Source organism: Oncorhynchus tshawytscha, linkage group LG31 (assembly GCF_018296145.1).
Source record: "Oncorhynchus tshawytscha isolate Ot180627B linkage group LG31, Otsh_v2.0, whole genome shotgun sequence".
Lineage (NCBI taxonomy): Eukaryota > Metazoa > Chordata > Actinopteri > Salmoniformes > Salmonidae > Oncorhynchus > Oncorhynchus tshawytscha.
Window position 1 is genome coordinate 9334671 of NC_056459.1, and position 17938 is coordinate 9352608.

At 44.4% G+C, this 17938-nt stretch overlaps 1 protein-coding gene across 4 annotated transcripts in view; it reads right to left on the reverse strand.

The window, feature by feature from the left end:
• Positions 1-17938, reverse strand: part of LOC112229768 (semaphorin-6D) — a 137390-nt gene that overhangs the window by 48356 nt on the left and 71096 nt on the right. For all 4 annotated transcript variants that reach the window (XM_024395793.2, XM_024395794.2, XM_024395791.2 and 1 more), the window contains one exon: positions 5873-5999. The gene's annotated coding sequence lies outside the window, so the exon portion shown is untranslated. The remainder of the gene's footprint in view (positions 1-5872; positions 6000-17938) is intronic.

Sequence of the window (17938 nt, forward strand, 5' to 3'; positions counted from 1 at the left end):
TTTGTTTCAAAAGATGGATAATCACTTTTTGCCTCACATTAAAATAGAGAAATGGCCTGACCACTGATCTAACAGAATGTGTGGGGAGGGAGGGGGGGTGGAGGAATCAATGACCAGCCATGGCCGAGTCTGTAGTAATGTACTTTCACAAAGAGGCTTTGGAGAATCTCAAAGGTGCCATTAAACATCTGTACAGACTGCACTACCTTTCCTCCAGGATAAAGAGGTAAAGCAAAAAGGAGAGGGTTAGGTACAAAGCAGAGCTCCCCGCTTCCCGATATCCTCCTGACACAATAGAATGATCGCTTTGTACGAGTGCTTTTCCATTTTACCGCAGTCTATGCAAATTCACGTTATGAATCAATGGGATTTATCTGTGCACTTCTTAAGCCCTCCATTTTGAATACGGCGCTAGGCAGCGTAAAATGCAACGGCCTCGCCTGCTCGCTTCCCAGCGCTCTCCGCTGTGATGAAATACTTCATCATTGTGTCTGCTCTTACATTGTTGTGGCATCTTACAGACTTTACAGGGTACCAACTGGCAAGGCGTGTTGTTAACCCGAAACGCATAAGACTGTTTATCACGAATGGTCTCTAGGTAAGAGGAAAACCAGGTAAAAAGGGCTGATCAGAGTTAAACCTGATTAAAAAATGCAAGATCATTCCTCTGGCTCAATAGGCCTAAAATGGATTTGAATTTGGTAGAGACTACAGACAACACAAATCATATCAGTTCAGTTGTCTTGATATACAACAAAGCAATGCACTTTTTTTGTGAATGCTTGCTCTTAAAAGTCCTTCACAGAGAGAGAAAGTGTTTATTTTTTTAAATATTGTATACATTGAAGCTTTGGCAATATTTATGCAATGTTTCTCATGCAAATAAAATAATTTGAATTTGAAAGAAAGTGTGTGAGAAGGAAAAAGAGAGAAAGAGAGAGGGAAATAATGTGTTCACTCTAAAATAGAGAGTGCCTTGAAACACGGCACTGGACCGTGAGAGAAAAACTGGGATAAGCTTTCATCATGACAGCTAATCCAGCAGCCATCTTTCACTGCGTGTGCTTGGTGTCACGCTGAAGGACAAACACCAAAAGAACCTTCTCTCCTAGAAAAGAGACACAGAGAGGAAAATGGGAGAGAAAGGAGGGATGGAGAGATAGATGGATGACATCAGGATAGAAAGAAAGAGGAGTGCATTGGAGAGAGACCACATGAGAAAGAGAGAGAGAGTGATCATCAACAATGAAGACAGTACACTCCCAACCACACACATACACACAGCTGCAGAGAGACGGTGGAGATAAACAGTCCTGTTTGTAGCAGGCGGCTAGCAGGCGTGGCGTTAAAGCCGTGGCAGAGGGACCATTAAGTGTGAGCATGTGATAAATGCACTGGGCCCCACAGGCCCGAAGATCTCATTACTCTGTGTGCAGTAGAGAGCTGCAGAGGCATCGCTCATGAAGGGTGGGGGATCCATTGGCTGTGTGTGTGTTTCTGAGTGCATGCGTATGTGTGTCTGTGTGCAAGCGTATGTGTTTGTGTGTGCACGCGCACGTCCACCTGTGTCCAACACAATGCCATTCATATCAGTCATTGACTCCCATTCATATTTCTTCAGCACCGGAGGGTGTAGCCTTTTGGGCAATAGGGTACAGTGAGAGGGGAGGTGGCGTGGTAACATTAGCCCTCTGTTATCGGGCCTCTCTTGGAAACACAATTTATGGTCTTAGCGTCTCATTCCGTTGCCCCTCCTGAACTCTATTTCTGCCCTTCTCTTCTCTCTTGGCTGACATCTGTGGAATTTCCACAGGCGACTCCAAAGTCGCCAAGCAGAACCACTTTGGGGACCAGGGAGGGCTGCATCAGACAAATAGCTAGCGGAAAGAAAGAAAGAGCCAACGTTGCCTGGAGGAAGGAGGCGAGGGGGGTTTTGACATTCTATGAATTAAATATTTGAAGCCAGTTGCCCTCAAGAGGGCCAAGTTAGAAGGGAAAGGGGGATACCTAGTCAGTTACACAACGGAATGCATTCAACCGAAATGTGTCTTCCGCATTTAACCCAACCCCTCTGAATCAGAGAGATGCGGGGAGCTTCCTTAATCAACGTCCATGTCCTTGGCGCACTAAAGACACTCTAAAGTGTCTTTCATGCAAATTTAAGAACAGAGTGCAAGAGCAGGGCCCAAGAAACGACCAAGTCACTATGATTCAGATATCATTTCATGATTATTTTATGAACTTTGTTTGGGGAAGAGAGAAATAATTCCATTTTGGAAATAAACGGGGGACCTCGTTTTGCATCGCATCAGTCGTTCCCCTCTTCGCTTGTCAGAGAGAAAACATAAAAAAGGGGAGGGCAAGAGACTGTCAGTAAACTGTTTGAAAGAGAGAGAAACTCAATGGAAACGAGGATGGCGAACAGCGAGTGATGGTCGCTAAAGACACGAGGCGAAAGATGAACGCCAGAACTCCGAGGAATGATTAGACAGATGAAGGGTTTTATAAATAGCCCCTCACTCATCAGGGAGAGATGAAAAGCAGGTTCCCCCATCCTCTTTTTTTCCACTTTCGGATTCTCTGACATTTTTCTACCTCCCCCCTCCTCTCTCTCAATGCTATTTCTTCTGCTTCTCTCTCTTCAATCATCCTTCTTTCAAATTCGGATCATTCCTCAATGTCTCTTGAACTCAAATCGCCAGTCTTTTTGGCTGTACTTCTGTTGTTTTTCTCTCTTCTCCCCATGTCACTTTGCTTTCTCCCCTCTCATTTTGACCTAGAGCCTGCTGCTTTGGTCCACTTCGTTTGATGCCTTTGTACTCAGAACAGCCTATAACACCACGCATGTCATGCAATGTTATGTTATACAACCCTGGCTTCTGATCCCAGGACAGTTCCAAACACATTGATCCTCCTCAGATCAGCCAGCTACTGTACCAGTCTCATCTAGGGCATATTAACTCTGTCAACAAAGGATGACATTGTCTTTCTGTACTCAGCCAAGCCTCTAACCACGAGTCCATAAAACACTGTCTGTGATAGTAGAGCTATCATAGATAGGTAGAAAGGATTGACCGTCCTCATTCTCTTGAAACGACCGACACCCAACTGATTCTGCAACCTTCCTGAAAGTGCAAGTCTCTGAGCCTTACTGTTTGTGAGAAAGTGTGTGTGTATCTCTTTGTGTATAGCAAGTGTGTGTTTGTGTGAGCCCATAGATTGCTCCATTTTCCTATAACTTTCCGCATTCATCAGTCTCCTTTCACAGTTTGTCAGCGTGTGTCTGTGAGCAGATAGGGACAGAAGCTGTGGCCCCATTTGTTCTAAAAATAGACCAGTCTTTAGTGTCCCTAACACTCGGCTGGACCGGCTGACGCAGCGATAATTGGGGGGAGCTGAAGGCAACAGTGAGACATGGGAGTGATTACCGAGCAAGAGGGCTTTGAATCACAGAAGTGCTTTTCTTTCTGGGCTCTGCTCCCTGGTGGAGATGCCACCTAACAACTAGCCCTGTCAGATTTCAAGTGATTGGTGTGTGTCAGTGTGTGTTTGTGTCAGAGCGAGTGGATTTATGCATTTCTGTGTGTATGTATGCATGGTGTGTGTTAGTGTGGTTGAGAGCCTCAGTCCCCCTTCTGCGTCACTTTGAGAAAAAGGTTGTGTCATGCCCCGTGATGAGGACATCCCAGAACTGGGTTTCTGTGGTTACTCTCTCCCTGGACAGCCGGCTGTTGGGGAATCGATACTTTGACCTCCAGTGCTGTTCTGTGCCAACGTAGAAGTGCATAATGGGAGTGCTCCAGGTGCTAGAGTGTGAGAGCTAAGTGCCTGTTATCACCAGAGATGTCATCTTGCCACCTGCATCGGAAGCCAAAACGTGACTGCTCTCTTCTCCTTTATTGCTATACTATTGTATAGTCTCGTTCTTCTTCTCCTCCAGCCTTTTCCACTAAGTCATCCTCCTCTTTTTCTCATTGCTATTTTGCATTAGCTCTGCTTACCATGGGCCGGATTCACAAAACATTATTAAGGAAAAAAATAAGAAGTTCATAAGATAGTAAGTGCAATTCCTCAAAATGTTCTTAGGAATTCATTGTTTTCTTAGGAACGTCAGAAATATCTTTCCTAAGAACTTTGGAAATATCTTATGTGGCATTGACATTAATGACATGCTTGAAACCAATATCCTAAATCCTGGTTGAGAATGAAACGACTGAACAAATGAACAACGCAACAGCACAGCAAGAAAGTGAAAGAAATAGGTTTGGATTATGTTTTACTGGTAATGGGGACAAACGTAAATGCCAACAAAATAACTTTTTGGTCAGTGTGTGTGTGTGTGTGTGTGTGTGTGTGTGTGTGTGTGTGTGTGTAACCTTTATTTAACTTGGCAAGTCAGTTAAGAACAAATTCTTATTTACAACCCGGACGACGCTGGGCCAATTGCGTGCCGTCCTATGGGACTCCCAATCACGGCCGGATGTGGTACAGCCTGGATTTGAACCAGGAACTGTAGTGTCGCCGCTTGCACTGAGATGCAGTGCCTTAGACAGCTGCGTCCGTGTGTGTGTGTGTTAACTATTTAACTGTACTAGAATGCTTAAAAGGCCGCTAAAATGTTAAATATCAGTCATCGGTATCAGGTTTTTTGTCAAGGAAAATATTGGATATCGGCATCGGCCAAAAATGCCATATCACTAGTGCATCACTATTTAAAACTGACCCTATGTTAACCACTCAACTGGTTGTTAGTGAGGAAAGGCTAGCCCTGCAATTACATTTGAGAATAATTTCACGTGCTTTTCCAGTGGCCTGATTTAGTGTCAGCACAGCTGAAAATTCAGGTGAGCCAACATTCTATCCAAATACTGACTAAAATTAATTGCTGTGGCACAATGGCTGACAACTCGTCAACACTCTGGCCCAAAACGAACAGGGTTTCCCCACACCTGGGCTGAATGGTCTACCCATGACCCTGTTCAGTGTAACCGTGTCTATTTTCACCTTTACTCTCGGCGACCTTCCCTGTACAAAGCTGACCTCGGCACACCTATAAGTGCAGCAGTCTCATTCAAATCCACACAAAGGGTTCTGCCAACATGGCTGATAGGAGGACAAGAGCCGCGAAGAGACCCGTCTGTCCGCAAAAATAACCTCTCCACAGCCTGTTAGCTAACCAAGGCCGTCTAGTCACTCAAACGGACTTAACGAATGTTGAGGGCAATGGAGTAGTAGAGACACTGACATTGAAGTGTGCTGCTATGTGTGCCTGTGTCATTGGGCAGCCACGTCCTTGCGTGTGCAAACTAGTGATGGTGGGGTAAAAAATCGATAGGTACATGTCAGGATTTTTTTTTTTTTACAATATATCGTATCATTTTGACAATAATGTCAATATTATTTGTGCGCTAGTTGGTTGCACCAAAACTCCCAATATTTTTCTTTCATAGCTTGTTCTCCATCTTCTTTTTAAATATGGCGGCAATTTGTTTTAAACACTTTTTTTCCCATGGCGGATAAAAACTTGATTTCTCATGGCTCTATCTTTCTATCTAATTGTCCCTAGGCAATTCCCAGCCCTAGTGCCAACTTTGAGAGAGATCCGAGTAATATCGTTAGGGACACACACAATGGACTTAGCTAACCATGTCTCCAGAGCTTATACAAGTACTATCACTTTAGATATTGTGCCAGTAACTACATCACAGTTGTGATCGACATTGCTATAGAGTGATTACAATACTTTGGCTTTGGGACTTTGCTGATCGAATAAAGTGCATTATGAAATCAAAATTGCTAGGCTGAGAACAGAAGTGCTCAAAGTGAAATCTAACCATGTCCTGCAATAGGAGAGAAACTAGTTGATACTCACAGTCTAGAATCAGCTGAGACTGGCAGATGCAGTGTCCAATCAGTCACTATCGTTGAAGTTCACAATGGTTCAGGAAGAAGAGAGGGAGGTGGGGGTGGACCCCCGCAGAGTGGTCCTCAGCAAGGTCCTGTGATAACAAGAACAACATTTAATCAGAAACGTTGACTTTTATAAACAACAAAACGGCCCCATCTTGTTTTCGCTTCACCCCTCTGACTGTCCAATCCAGGGTTTGCGATTGTGGTTAAGGAGACAGAGTGGGAGTGAGAGGGCCTGCTAATGTAGCATATAAACATCCTGATAAACAGATAACCGGGAGACATTAACAAATCCATCTGTTTGAGGTGCAATGGAGGCCAAGAGTAGGGCTGGGCGGTATACTGTATTTTACGATATACCAGTATTGATGCATGGATTGGTTTGGGTTTTTACCTTCAATAACGGTATTTGAATGTTTGGTTTATTAAATGTGATGCACCATGTTTAATGTAAATTTTTATACTTTACTTCGCTACTTGAGTCATCTCCCTCCGCTCTCTCTCTCGCCATGCCGCTTTCAACAGACCTAGCCCCGCCCCCTGTCACTCAAGGAGCGCATTTGTTGTTCCTCTACCACGAGACACTTGCGTTCAGTCTGCATGGTCAGTGCAGCACATGCAACAATGTTGATGACAACGATGCTGTTTTCACTTTGCTTCTTAATATAAATTCACTAGCGTTCTATAATTACACTGTTAGTTTGTGTTTCTTACATCTGAAAACAGCTGGTTTGTCTTTTCTTAGCAAGTTGGGCCTAAATCTTGTTAGCCACTAATGCTAATCGCTAGTCTACTGGCTAACTAGCTAATAAATGTCAGAGCAAACGTAATTTGCTATACAGACTCATAATACCAGTGATGGTGTAGACATAAATCAGCATGTTGTTTGTGCAACAGCATTTTCAAAATCAAAAAGAGGAATACTGTACATGAAGCATGAATATGTAAGCTACATGAAGTAGCTAAGAGAAAACATTCAATGTAGTCAAAGATTCAAAGATTCTAAGGTCCTCTAGGACAGACAACACTTTGGTTCCTACCCTGACACAATAACTCCTCCCTGGCATTTTCCTTTCGTTGTCATGTCAAACACCGTATTCAAGTGCACACTATTATATTCTAACTATAGAATTAAAATAATAGTTATATTTCCATGATTCCATGGTTCACCCAAGTGTTTTTCTCTAAATTGCAAGTCAAATTGAAATTGCACCATTCGATTAAAAATAAGGCCTAGATTGTTTGCCAATACTGTGCAGCCCTACATGGCAGTGTGGAAATGATCTCAAGTGAGTGCAGAAAAGGCTGAAAATTACTTTTGGTTGAAGTTGAATTGAACAGTATAAAACAATCAGAATGGACAAAGACCCATTGAAATCACTTAGAATGTATGTGTTGTCACTGTATGGTCACACACTACTCAGAAAGCAAATTTAGAATTTGTACTTTTAAAAACATAAAATACAGTCATTTTTTGGGTGAATACCGTGACGTGATATTTTAGCCATATCGCACAGCCCTAGCCAAGAGTGGATGACAGTCAAAACCTCAATGGTGACCTCAACATGGTCCACTATTAGTAGGGAATGGCGGTCAGTGCAATTAGGTTTGACTGACGACATTCAAGTAAATAGATCTGTATCATAAAATGATGCCACAATCTGGTTGTCGGCAAATTTAGCTATTTTAATTCCAAAAAAGATAGTTCTTTATCATTAGAATAACATAATTGCTTACTGAGCTATTAGATGACCCTCTTAAACAAAAAACAATCCATAAAAGTAGCCTATTTCCTGGATTTGACATACTAACTTTTTACTGGAGGGAACTTTTTTGTTGAATAACCTTTACTAATCAGATTTTTTAAAGGAAGTCTTGGTCCAATTATAATTGAACTTGACTAACGAGCGTGAGCTCAAGAGTTAAACACACAACGAAGACCCACAGGAGACTGGCTGAGGCTCTCTAATCTAATTTTACCAGAGGGAAACATGACCACTGAGGTAAGTCCAGAGAAAGCCTGCTACCGTAGCAACCTGCTAGCAACGGCAACCCAGAGAGACCACCTGGCCAATAGGAAGCCGAATAAGAGACGAATCCAAAGGCTCTAAGCCCTCAGGCCTGTAATGGCCCCATTGTTATGATCCGGCGTCCAGCTGTATTATCCTGTCACTGGCTTTTTATCTTGTGCTTTCTCCAACAAAACAATGTTTTGGAAGGTTTTATCCTGATTTGACCTGCCATTGTTTGGGCGTTTTGCCCATGTCACCCTTTGCTGCCTTTCCCATTCTCAAATCGGTCCGTCAGCTCGACTTCCTCTGAGTCAGGATTTGTAATACCATTTTTTAAATTTTTTTATTATTTCACACCGAGCCTAGTTGTTGCCTTTCTGTTGATCTACCATTTCTTTATCAATCAGTCTTTCACCCAAAGTACACACTCTTTCTTCGTTCCGGTGCCCTTTCATTTCAGAAGTGCCTTTCTTTATATCGCTTGTCCAACGATAATGGCGTTCTCTTTATGATCTTTTTACACTGCCAATGGGTTTTTAGTACAGCATGTCAAATCTTAATTGAGTGTTTGATGCATGCTTAAACAAGTCTACAGTATCTGTCTTGTTGTTTGATTACTGGATGAATTGGTTGTTTGGCTATCGCCGGGCAGTTGTCCAGAGCTGTGCTTTCAATGGCTTAATGTGTTTGCCCAATGAATTACTCCACTGATGTATTTTGGAGATTTATTGAGAGTGGTTTGACTTTGGGAGAAAATAATGGCATGCTAAGACAGAGATCAATGCAGCTTGCTTGGTCATATCTCCAGCCATTCCAAAGACATTCTGCCTGTCCTCATAGACGGAACGTTTGGGTCATGGAGAGATTTTTCCTGTTGTTTCACTCTAGGCAAGGCAGTAGAAAATCCTCTACAATAGGTCACCAATCTGAGAGCGGGATTGTGTAAAAGGGTGTGCCTGTGACATCCACCTCTCATGGACAACACGCCTAGAGTGAATCTATCTGGTTTGTTCCATGAGCTGAGACAAAGACCAATAAATAAAGGAAGAGCAGGAGAGAGGCAGAGAATAAGAGCGGGAGAGAGGCAGAGAATAAGAGCAGGAGAGAGGCAGAGGATAAGAGCAGGAGAGAGGCAGAGAATAAGAGCAGGAGAGAGGCAGAGAATAAGAGCAGGAGAGAGGCAGAGAATAAGAGCAGGGAGAGAGGCAGAGAATAAGAGCGGGAGAGAGGCAGAGAATAAGAGCGGGAGAGAGGCAGAGAATAAGAGCAGGAGAGAGGCAGAGAATAAGAGCAGGAGAGAGGCAGAGAATAAGAGCGGGAGAGAGGCAGAGAATAAGAGCGGGAGAGAGGCAGAGAATAAGAGCAGGAGAGAGGCAGAGAATAAGAGCAGGAGAGAGGCAGAGAATAAGAGCGGGAGAGAGGCAGAGAATAAGAGCGGGAGAGAGGCAGAGAATAAGAGCGGGAGAGAGGCAGAGAATAAGAGCAGGAGAGAGGCAGAGAATAAGAGCAGGAGAGAGGCAGAGAATAAGAGGCAGAGGGAGAGAGGCAGAGAATAAGAGCGGGAGAGAGGCAGAGAATAAGAGCAGGAGAGGGAGAGGCAGAGAATAAGAGCAGGAGAGAGGCAGAGAATAAGAGCAGGAGAGAGGCAGAGAATAAGAGCGGGAGAGAGGCAGAGAATAAGAGCGGGAGAGAGGCAGAGAATAAGAGCAGGAGAGAGGCAGAGAATAAGAGAATAAGAGCAGGAGAGAGGCAGAGAATAAGAGCAGGAGAGAGGCAGAGAATAAGAGCAGGAGAGAGGCAGAGAATAAGAGCAGGAGAGAGGCAGAGAATAAGAGCAGGAGAGAGGCAGAGAATAAGAGCAGGAGAGAGGCAGAGAATAAGAGCAGGAGAGAGGCAGAGAATAAGAGCAGGAGAGAGGCAGAGAATAAGAGCAGGAGAGAGGCAGAGAATAAGAGCAGGAGAGAGGCAGAGAATAAGAGCGGGAGAGAGGCAGAGAATAAGAGCAGGGAGAGGCAGAGAATAAGAGCAGGAGAGAGGCAGAGAATAAGAGCAGAGAATAAGAGGGAGAGAGGCAGAGAATAAGAGCGGGAGAGAATAAGGCAGAGAATAAGAGCAGGAGAGAGGCAGAGAATAAGAGCAGGAGAGAGGCAGAGAATAAGAGCAGGAGAGAGGCAGAGAATAAGAGCGGGAGAGAGGCAGAGAATAAGAGCGGGAGAGAGGCAGAGAATAAGAGCAGGAGAGAGGCAGAGAATAAGAGCAGGAGGGAGAGAATAAGGCAGAGAATAAGAGCAGGAGAGAGGCAGAGAATAAGAGCAGGAGAGAGGCAGAGAATAAGAGCAGGAGAGAGGCAGAGAATAAGAGCAGGAGAGAGGCAGAGAATAAGAGCAGGAGAGAGGCAGAGAATAAGAGCAGGAGAGAGGCAGAGAATAAGAGCAGGAGAGAGGCAGAGAATAAGAGCAGGAGAGAGGCAGAGAATAAGAGCAGAGGGAGAGAGGCAGAGAATAAGAGCAGGAGAGAGGCAGAGAATAAGAGCAGGAGAGAGGCAGAGAATAAGAGCAGGAGAGAGGCAGAGAATAAGAGCAGGAGAGAGGCAGAGAATAAGAGCAGGAGAGAGGCAGAGAATAAGAGCAGGAGAGAGGCAGAGAATAAGAGCAGGAGAGAGGCAGAGAATAAGAGCAGGAGAGAGGCAGAGAATAAGAGCGGGAGAGAGGCAGAGAATAAGAGCAGGAGAGAGGCAGAGCAGAGAATAAGAGCAGGAGAGAGGCAGAGAATAAGAGCAGGAGAGAGGCAGAGAATAAGAGCAGGAGAGAGGCAGAGAATAAGAGCAGGAGAGAGGCAGAGAATAAGAGCGGGAGAGAGGCAGAGAATAAGAGCAGGAGAGAGGCAGAGAATAAGAGCAGGAGAGAGGCAGAGAATAAGAGCAGGAGAGAGGCAGAGAATAAGAGCAGGAGAGAGGCAGAGAATAAGAGCAGGAGAGAGGCAGAGAATAAGAGCAGGAGAGAGGCAGAGAATAAGAGCAGGAGAGAGGCAGAGAATAAGAGCAGGAGAGAGGCAGAGAATAAGAGCAGGAGAGAGGCAGAGGAATAAGAGCAGGAGAGAGGCAGAGAATAAGAGCAGGAGAGAGGCAGAGAATAAGAGCAGGAGAGAGGCAGAGAATAAGAGCAGGAGAGAGGCAGAGAATAAGAGCAGGAGAGAGGCAGAGAATAAGAGCGGGAGAGAGGCAGAGAATAAGAGGCAGAGAATAAGAGAGAGGCAGAGAATAAGAGCAGGAGAGAGGCAGAGAATAAGAGCAGGAGAGAGGCAGAGAATAAGAGCAGGAGAGAGGCAGAGAATAAGAGCAGGCAGAGAATAAGAGGAGAGAGAATAAGAGGCAGGGAGCAGGAGAGAGGCAGAGAATAAGAGCGGGGAGAGAGGCAGAGAATAAGAGCGGGAGAGAGGCAGAGAGGCAGAGAATAAGAGCAGGCAGAGAGGCAGAGAATAAGAGCAGGAGAGAGGCAGAGAATAAGAGCAGGAGAGAGGCAGAGAATAAGAGCAGGAGAGAGGCAGAGAATAAGAGCAGGAGAGAGGCAGAGAATAAGAGCAGGAGAGAGGCAGAGAATAAGAGCGGGAGAGAGGCAGAGAATAAGAGCAGGAGAGAGGCAGAGAATAAGAGCAGGAGAGAGGCAGAGAATAAGAGCAGGAGAGAGGCAGAGAATAAGAGCAGGAGAGAGGCAGAGAATAAGAGCAGGAGAGAGGCAGAGAATAAGAGCAGGAGAGAGGCAGAGAATAAGAGCTGGAGAGAGGCAGAGAATAAGAGCGGGAGAGAGGCAGAGAATAAGAGCAGGAGAGAGGCAGAGAATAAGAGCAGAGAATAAGAGCAGGAGAGAGGCAGAGAATAAGGAGAGAGGCAGAGAATAAGAGCAGGAGAGAGGCAGAGAATAAGAGCAGGAGAGAGGCAGAGAATAAGAGCGGGAGAGAGGCAGAGAATAAGAGCAGGAGAGAGGCAGAGAATAAGAGCAGAGAATAAGAGGGAGAGAGGCAGAGAATAAGAGCAGGAGAGAGGCAGAGAATAAGAGCAGGAGAGAGGCAGAGAATAAGAGCAGGAGAGAGGCAGAGAATAAGAGCAGGAGAGAGGCAGAGAATAAGAGCAGGAGAGAGGCAGAGAATAAGAGCAGGAGAGAGGCAGAGAATAAGAGCAGGAGAGAGGCAGAGAATAAGAGCAGGAGAGGGAGAGAGGCAGAGAATAAGAGCAGGAGAGAGGCAGAGAATAAGAGCAGGAGAGAGGCAGAGAATAAGAGCAGGAGAGAGGCAGAGAATAAGAGCAGGAGAGAGGCAGAGAATAAGAGCAGGAGAGAGGCAGAGAATAAGAGCAGGAGAGAGGCAGAGAATAAGAGCAGGAGAGAGGCAGAGAATAAGAGCAGGAGAGAGGCAGAGAATAAGAGCAGGAGAGAGGCAGAGAATAAGAGCAGGAGAGAGGCAGAGAATAAGAGCAGGCAGCAATGGGTTGATGCAGAGGTAAAGAAAATGGAAATAAGAAAAAATGATGCAATGGACTTAAAGCAGCCTTTCTTAAAGTATGGGTCACAAACCACTTGGACCTGTTAATGGTGGGTTGCAACGTGTCAGAGTAAATGTATAATATTTCATGAATTACTGGAATTGATTTGGCCAAGGGCATCTGCACTCTGTTTAGCAGCGGTCTCTGCTCAGGTTGGCAGCTGCGCGAGAGGGAAATGCCCGTGTACTTTGCAATTCACCGGATCTTTTTTTCTGCAGTGTTCTTGAAGATCACTCCGCGACACACGATGCAGCGCTGTCGTTCAGCAGCAGATGATGCGCTGTCAGCCACTGACTTGTCATTCCCACTCGCCATCACTCACCGCTGTCATCAAATGGACTCACGCTAGCCACAAGTTCTGACTGAGCTCAATTGTCATGAAACACAAACACGGGGATGAGTTTCTCTCTCTTTCATACAAACTTTGAGAATTAACGAGGAGCACCCACAAAGTGTTTTGTGTGGGGAAGTGGTGAATGTTAGTAATGATTCTCTCAAAGTAAACAATTTAATAAAATGACATGTCCTGACCGAACATCCACAGCATGATGGTAAACCCAGGGAGTTCTTTCAGAAAAGGGCAGAATGCTTCAGGAAACAGTGCTTCAGGAAACAGTGCTCCAGGAAACAGTGCTCCAGGAAACAGTGCTCCAGGAAACAGTGCTCCAGGAAACAGTGCTCCAGGAAACAGTGCTCCAGGAAACAGTGCTCCAGGAAACAGTGCTCCAGGAAACAGTGCTCCAGGAAACAGTGCTTCAGGAAACAGTGCTCCAGGAAACAGTGCTTCAGGAAACAGTGCTTCCACAGTGGAAAAGTAAGTCAGCTAGCAAGGCATTGTTGTCATTTTATAACAGGTGATGATAAGCAGAAATAAGGGAGTACTAACTAACTCTCATAGTAGTAGATGTGAGTTTCTCTTTCAAACAATCCCCTGGTCTTGTACACAGCTAATAGCTAGTTACTGATGTGCAACCCTTATTAACAGTATAGATGAAGATGAAAAATGATCAGGCCTACTGTACATATCACTGTAAAAAGTATTGTCAAACTAATCTAGGTGGGAACTGTTGTATTCTGAACTGGATTCAACTGATTGAAGCAAGATGCTTTTTGAGGCAAACGCACTCACACAGTCCTGGGTTGCTCATCTACAGCAGGAAGCAGTCTCCTGCCTGACTGAGAAAGCAGTAACGTTATATGTTCTGGTCCAGTTTGGCACCACATACCTATGCGAGTCAGGGTTCTCAACTCCGTTTCAAGGCTGAGCATGACCTCAGTGTTACACTGTCAGAAACAGAGTCAAGAATAGACATGTTTGTTGAAAACTTCAACCAGACCCACACCTCTCATTAGGATTGTGTGTGTGTGTGTGTGTGTGTGTGTGTGTGTGTGTGTGTGTGTGTGTGTGTGTGTGTGTGTGTTTTCTGGTCTACATCTGTGTGATGTGATCAATCAGTTTACTCCAGTTCAGAATGAAAAAGATGTATTGTATTTTAACAGTCACAGTTCCAACCTAGACTTTCTTTTAACAATCATTCATACAGTAAGATGTACAGTAAGCCTGATCATTTTTCATCTGTACTGTTACTTAGGGTTGCACTATCAAAAAGCCTGTGTGTGTGTTCGGTTACTCATCTGAGTGATGTGATCAGTTTATTCCAGTTCAGAATGAAAAAATACACATTGTATTTTAACAGCAACAGTTCCAACCTAGACAGATATGTAAGAGTGTTTTTAATGCGGAAAATAAACATGAATATATATTTATATGAATATGTAGTTTCATTATTATTTGTTTTTCTCTAGATTGTATTTGTTTTAGGGCATAAGGGCAATGAAATGTACCAACATTTACGTATAGTTGTATATTTTCCTTGGGTCCCAGGAAAACACAACATTTCTAATTTAGGTCCCAGGTTGAAACAGTTTAAGAACCCTTGACTTAAAGAGAGATGTGAGGAAGGGGGGGCAAGAAAGACTGGAACAAATAAGACGAGACAGAGAAGTTGAAGAAAAGTTCAACTGAAAGAGGGCAAATAGAAAGACAGACAATCTACATACAATAAAGTTCTGAGGAGGCTGCAATCCTAGAATGGGTTTACAATTGGCTGATGCAGTGACAGGTGTGTGTAGGTGTGTGCGTGTTTAATACTTTGCTGCAAAGTCACTACAGAGAGTTCAGAGAGGGTTCATCTGATCTTGGGTTTTTAAGCCAAATCATATCAGCACAAAGAGATGGCGTAGCCCAACACAGACAGCATCTCTTTGCGTAGATCCTGGACACACTCCAGCTGACTAAACTGAGCCATACAAGATTTTTCATCAGCTATCAGTACAAAATACAATAGCAACGTGTGTAATGACAGTGTCTTTGTTCAACTGTTTTGTTCATCTCCATTTAATTAACGCATTTCAAGTTTGATATGATAGGGCTCGATGCTGTGTATACCATCAGAATAATCATTTTTAAAAAGGCTACAAGATGGAGAAGATTTCGTCAAGTGAGCCCTTAGAGACATTTTTAATGGCGTCTGTCAGACTTCCACTAAAGTGAGTGCAAAGACGAATGGGTGCTCCAGAAAATGTACTCTGGATTAGTCCAATGTTCAGAAGTGACCTGTCTGGGTGTATGAGCACCTATCTTTCCTGCAAGTTTGAGTTCCTAGTTCCGAGGTGCCCATTTTCTCATTAATCTTCGAGCCCATCTTCTCTTCAATCGGACTTAAACCACAGGTACACTTCTCTCAATGTGTCCCTCAAGAACAAAAATGTCTCCTCAAGGAGATTGGGCCTGAACGCTAGCAGACATGATTACGTGACCAATGATAAATGAGTTCTAACGAGTATCCCAGCCTGCCTTAACAGATTCCCTTTTCTCAATCCGTCCCCGTAGCAACACTGGGTCGTAATGAGGCTCATCCTCGTTAGGCCATGATTCATTGACTCCACTCCTTCTCTGACTTAATGAACCTCCACTTCCTTCCTCCTCTCTTTTCCTTTCCACTCAACTCCCCTCTAAATGTCCATCCCTTTTTCTCAAGCACGCCCTCCTCGCCAATCCTTCTGTTTGTATTAGGCCTCCTGACTTTCTCCCCGTCTCACTTTCTCGCCAGTGTTCTGTCTATTCTTTCATTCTTTCACTACTTTATTCCCCTCTTTTTTCCTCTCTCTGCCTGTTCGGTCTCTTGTCATCTTTTCTGTCATTTCTCATCCATCAGCCTGACAGTTAGGTCGGAACCGTCACTTGTGATCAATGGGTGTGACCTCACTTCCTGTTAAGAAATTCAATTATTCACTTCTTCCTGTCGCCCAACCAATCGGGCCATTTCCAGTCTGTCACAGAAGACATTAGTTCCGACTGAAGAGTGCTGAACATCCTTGCGGAATAACTATAAACAATCCCAATGACTCACAAAACCATGGCAGAGAGCATTTTATCATGGGAGGAATGTTACAACTTTACACTAGACAGTTCTAATGATACAATACCGCTGATATTTTGTGGATGGGACTCAAAGGGGAGAGAATGTGTGTGTGTGTGTGTGTGTGTGTGTGTGTGTGTGTGTGTGTGTCCGTGTGTGTGTGTGTCCAATGGAGATGATGCATCTCAGTCCCTCTTGAAGCCATTTGCTTGTTGCCCTTGGTAACAGGTGGTGAGGGACCTCTGCTTAACAGGGTGTAATAAGAAATCAAAGTCATCACTGCACACCGGGTGGAATGATCGATACGCCCTCCACCAGCCATACTGGAAGGACACGGACACGGACACACACACACACACACACACACACACACACACACACACACGTCAGAGCCCCCCCCCTCCCTGTTGCACAGAGCACTTCTACTATAACCTCATCTTAACAGATGTCGTGCTCAGCTAGGGTCAATGAGGGGATTACAATCATAGTAAAGGCGGAGAGCAGAAAGGGCACGGTTTACCCTCCCATGAACCTACAGAGCTTTTAGGCGTCGTCTTGAGGTTGAAACGATGGTGGGTGGGTTATTCAAGTGGTTGGGCTTGAGCAAAAATGTCGTCGACATACATTTTTTGCTTTTCTACTTTTCAACTCTCATGCTGACCAAACCGGACAAGCGCTTGCGTGCGCCTTCAAGCGCATGTTGATTCTGTACCCCCACACCAGACATGATCAGGACACGCAGGTTGAAATATCAAAACAAACTCTGAACCAATTATATTAAATTTGGGGGCAGGTCAAAAAGCATTAAACATTTATGGCAATTTAGCTAGCTAACTTGCTGTTGCTAGCTAATTTGTCCTGGGATATAAACATTGGGTTGTTATTTTACCTGAAATGCACAAGGTCTTCTACTCCAACAATTAATCCACAGATAAAACGGTAAACCAAATTCCTTTCTCGACATCTCTCCTCCTTCCTCAGGCTTTTTTTTTACTTCTTTGGACTTTATATGGCGGTTGGCAACCAACTTTACGGTGCATTACTACATCCGACTGGCGTGTAGACGTCAGTTCATCTTTCAATCACCCACGTGGGTATATGCTCCTAAACACCAATGAGGAGGTGGCACATGCTGTTAAAAACCAATAAGGAGATGGGAGAGGACGGACTTGCAGCGCATTGAGCGTCACAAATAGAATCTATTTCTATTTCAGTGCCTGGCCACGCAGACGCAGATGTGACGCGAGCGGTGTGGTCAGCATGTCACACATAGGCTGTTGTTCTGTTTAAAAAATATACAGGCTTCATGACGAGTCAATCCTCATATTCTCTGCCCCAGTTCTAAAGGGTCGAAGACTAAAATTAAATACCTATATATATCAACATCAATAAAGCCTGTTTTCATACACAATGTAGCAACGATATGCCACAGGGGTTCATCTAGGGACCCCTCTGTTTACCACGGGCTTGTCTGTCTGTGTGTTACCATTTTGGGACGTCGCAGGAGATACTGTAGCGATGAGACAGAGATGATGAGATGCGCTTTCACTGTGATTTTTTATTTTTATCGTCAGCTGGGTAATCAGAATGGCTTATTGCCTGATAACAAACAATGGTCGGGAGAACAGAGACACAATGGAATGGAGAGGTTACTCTTGATTTTTTGTGAGGCAGATTACGGGAGTGTATGTGGCAGAGGGATTGAAAATAAACAACTATTTGTGGCTGTAAAGTGTTTGAGTGTACACCTTGGGCCTCCTATTTCCGAATTTGCAACCCTTTTCTAAGAAACGGCACAGTAGCTGATAGGAAGAAAACAACATCATGGGTTGTACGATATACCATCTAAGTACAGAGCAATGCCATGGTGTCTTACTGGGAAACGAGACTGTGATCAAAGTGAGGTAAAAGCCAGACACGACTGAGTCTGACACGTTTAGAATCAAACGTTTACATTTAGCTCAACATAGATTGTGGATACACTTTGGAAGGATTTCTTTTATCAGCCTTTGAAGTGTTGTGTTCAAAAGGAGGGAAAGGGATGTTTTTTGTTCTCT